Raw genomic sequence first — 4,413 nt, forward strand, 5'->3', positions numbered from 1 at the left:
AGCTTGCCATATGCTTCAATCTCTTTGGCATGCCAGGCTTGTGTTTTGGACAATGATTTCATGACTTTCTAGACATTTCTTCTCTGTTTACAGCTTTGCATAGCTCACCAGGCAGTCTCTTGGTGTGAATACAACAGGGATCAGTGGGGGAAGGTGACTTCAGAGGAAGTGAGACAGTGGGCACACTTGCTACTCATTATGTGCAGCCAGTACATTTTGGAACACACCAAACATGAGTGCCCAGGCCTCACAGTTCCTGTCAACCCTCTGCAGACTCAACTGTTCTGATCAGTGTCTACCACCATGTAAACTTTTTGCTTTCTTGTTTTCTGTTTGTTGAAGTATGGGAGGTATTGTGGTGTTATAGACAGAGTCTAGGCTTTGGGATCATAATCTGGTACCACCGTGTACTGGCTGAATACACTACACAAGCTACTTCCTCTTTTAGTGCTTTGATTACTTCAGCTAAAAACCTGGGGACAGTCATAGCCACCTCCCAGGGTTGCTATAGAGGTTAAATAAGATTAGAAAGTGAAGCAAATAGCATATGCTTGGCATGCCAGGCATTTGACTGTCCACAAAATGTAGGGATGTGGCTTCCTTTATGCCAGTTATTATTATTAATTAATTAATTAATTTTTAATTGTTGTTCAAGTACTGTTGTCAATTCCACTGCTGGGATTATATCCTAAGAACCCTGAAACACCAGTCCAAAAGAACCTATGCACCCCAATGTTCATAGCAGCACAATTTACAACAATAGCCAAGTGCTAGAAGCAACCTAAGTGCCCATCAGTAAATGAATGGATCAAAAAACTATGGTATATGTACATGATGGGATACTATGCAGCAGAAAGAAAGAATTAGCTCCTACCTTTTGTGACAGCATGGATGGAACTGGAGAGCATTATGCTAAGTGAAATAAGCTAGGCAGTGAAAGACAAATACCACATGCCAGTTATTAAGCAGATAATTAGAGAAGGACCCTGATCCAGGAGCCTATTACATAATTTAGTGAGAGAGGGAGGCAGACATGATCACACTAATGTTCAGACATGGGCCCATATTCCCCCACAAACTTGACTTCATTATCCACATATGAATGTGTACCTGCAGACAGACACGTACCCACTGGCTTCCCCTTACAAGCATGATGCCACAGAGTTGCAGGCCAGGAAGCCTAGAGAAACAGTGTAGTCCTGCTGTCTGTGGCTCCATTCCCCTGACAACATCTGCTGCTGCCCACAGTTAGAGCTGTGCCAACTGCTGGTGGTCAGTACTGGTAGCATATCTTCCTACCCCTCCCCATACTGAACATTTATTCTCATAATGTTTCACTCTGTTCAGTAATAAAGTTCAATCTACATATCATCCCCCTCTTTAAGAGTAAAAACATCTGGTCCTAGGTTGTCTACTTACAAAACATGCCACTGGTTAGATCACCAGCCTGCTGATCTAGCCTGGCCAGCTCTGGTGACTGCCAGGTCTAGTTTGGTCTTCCTAAGATGAGTTCTGCCTTCCTCTCCTGTCTTCAAGCAGCCTGCAGTGGACTCCCACAGCCACTTCTGTGCTAAGAACCTTAGAAGTATCCATGACTCTCTGCTGCCTCCAGCTGGTAACTGAGCACTGGACTGAGAAGCCTGGAGGCTCTGTTTGGCAATGTGAGGGAAGGTTGCATGATAGCAGTTTCAATTCCAGCTCTTTATGTCTTAATTTTTCTACTGGTTCCAGAACACACATCATCCATTGTACAGCTTTGTGTCTCCAGGGACCTTACCAATACTACATTAGATGAATGATTGAGCCATCTTGGGCACATCTGCAATGGTGCCTTGGTGGAAGGTTGAGACAGAGAGTGGCTGTGGAAAGAGGGTGCATTGCTTCTGCTCCAAACACAATAAAGTGGACTGAGTGACAGACAGCCCACTGGGATCCTCACTTTTCTAGTCAGGGGACACTTCTATCCTTTCAAAAACCCTTCAGAGCAAAGGGGTAGTGTTGACACTAAAGAAATCTGAACCTATCACCAAGTTCCTGGTTCTAGGATTGACATAAAAACTGCCACAGTGAAAATACTCTTGGGACACATCTTAAAAAGAGAAACCTGGCACAGAGGGTTACTGTGACTCATTTACTTTCATATTTCTCAAGAGGAAGTCAAATTGATCATAAAGCACCACTTCCTAAAATGACTCGTGGTTAGTGTTTTATTCTCCATGTGAAATAAAATTTCTTGGGGTGGGTGTATTTATTTTTCAGTTACTTTTCTTGGATCTGCCTCTCTCTGAAGTCACACTGGATTTCCAAAGCCAGCTTCACCACCAATGAGAAGCTTGATTCTGGACAAATCAGTTATTCTCTCCATACCCCTCTTTCCTCTTCTTTGAAATGGGGACATGAATAGCATCTGGCAAGAGTTGTTGAGAGGATTAAATGAGAGGGTACATGCAATCTCTTTGGGTAGACCAGGAAAATGTATCCATTAAATACCTGGTTCCTAAAACAATTCTCTATAGAATAGCTTTATTTTTTGAAAATGCAAGAAGAGGACTATAGAACTTCCATGGTATATTTCATGTCTGAGAGAATATGACTGAGTAACAAGAAGACTGTGATTTTTAAAAAAATATTTATTTATCTTTAGAAGGGAAGGAGAGAAATATCAATGTATGGTTGCTTCTCATGCATGCCCTACTGGGAACTGGCCCCTGCTGGGAACTGGCCTGCAATCCAGGCATGTGCCCTGACTGAGAATCAAACCGTGATCTTTTGGGTCACAGGCCCGTGCTCAATCCACTGAGCTACACCAGCCAGGGCTTAGGAAGATTGTGATTTTGAGGCATCACTGAGAAATATGAGTTCTCATGTCACGGAGAAAGAAACATATTGAGCAGTTTCTTTAGGGCAAAGCCACTGCATTCTAACCATAATGGGAAGCTCTGTTCTTAACAACAGCTGTTTTTTCTCTGAAAATAATGTTGATTCTGTAGATAATAACACCTAAGCCACCATGTTGAGTAAAGAGTAGATAAAATATCTATGCAAAGCCATAGTGATGGCTTGTGACTGTTTGTTCCTCCAGTGTCTAATGACTGGAAGTCTTTTAGAAAAAGACTCTCCAGAAAGGACTTGGGAGTCATGGATGGTAGTTAGATTCTGGGGCCTACAGGACTAGACCTGAGTTCAAATCCTCTACCGGCCTACATGTAGATTGAGAACTTGGGCCAGTGACTCATCTCCTTTGAGCCTGAGCTCTCTCATATGCAAAACTGGGACCTCCCAGGGTCCCTACCTTCCAGGGCTATTGGGAACTTAGAGGTCACAGAGAAAGTCCCTGCTAATGAGCTCCTTTCCCATTATTCATTCCTCAGCAGCAGGAATAAAGATGTATGTTGATATCAAATCACATTTATTGAACATGCACTATGGGGCAGGGGACTCTTATAAGTACTTTAACTCAACTAACTTTGAGTTAAATGCAACCATGACCTCCTATGTAGCTGAGGGAATGGGGTGTAGCCTAAGAGGAAACTCAGAGAGTCAGGATGAGGCTGAGATTTAAATTCAGATCCATTTGTCTCTAGAATTTACAATATATTAGTAACATGACCTTGCCACCAAAATACACTGCAATATACTAAATGGCTTCAAAAACACATACTTGATATTTACAGTACTCTCAAGTTCAGGGCCATGCTTTTCAATGTTATTTTCCATTTCCACTGTGAAGTACTTTCTTTCACCTTAAAAATGGCTAATTCTAGCAGGAACTAGACCATATGGTGCTCATGCCCCCCTTTTTATAAAGGAGTGGTTCCCCTAGCATTCACACTTGCATACCTACTTTCCTGGGCTTTCCTTCTGGCTGAGAACAAACCAGGAGCCAGGAAGATTTGATGGTGCTCCAGCCTCAAGACTTGTAAAAGATAGTCTCTAGTCCACACATATCTACATGCAGCCACCCCTCAGATCCTAGCAAAGGAGGGATTTATATATACACAGCGTGTCACCTAAAATAGAAAATGTTTTTCCAAATGCTTAGCTCACCACCCAAAAAAAAATCTAGCCCTAAGGGAGACCTGAGCAAATGAGTTTCCAATTCTTGAAAACAGCCATGACTCTCCTGTGATAGACTGCAAAAATCTCCCAAATTCTTTACCTTTCTGTGCATACATGAGAGACATGTGGTTGCCCTCCATCAACCCTGTGGTTACCCTAGCTCAGGGGTCCCCAACCCCCCTCTTCTGGGTCTGTGGACACTGGTGGCATTACTGCTTGAGCTCCACCTCCTGTATCCCCATCCTTCCACCCCATTTGCAGAAAAATAATTTCCCCTGAAACTGGTCCATGGTGCCAAAAAGGTTGGGGACTGCTGCATCAGCCTAGCTGACAGCCAGCAACATCACAAATGTG

This window comes from Artibeus jamaicensis, unplaced genomic scaffold, assembly GCF_021234435.1.
Source record: "Artibeus jamaicensis isolate MK-2021 breed Jamaican fruit bat unplaced genomic scaffold, CSHL_Jam_final contig_468, whole genome shotgun sequence".
NCBI lineage: Eukaryota > Metazoa > Chordata > Mammalia > Chiroptera > Phyllostomidae > Artibeus > Artibeus jamaicensis.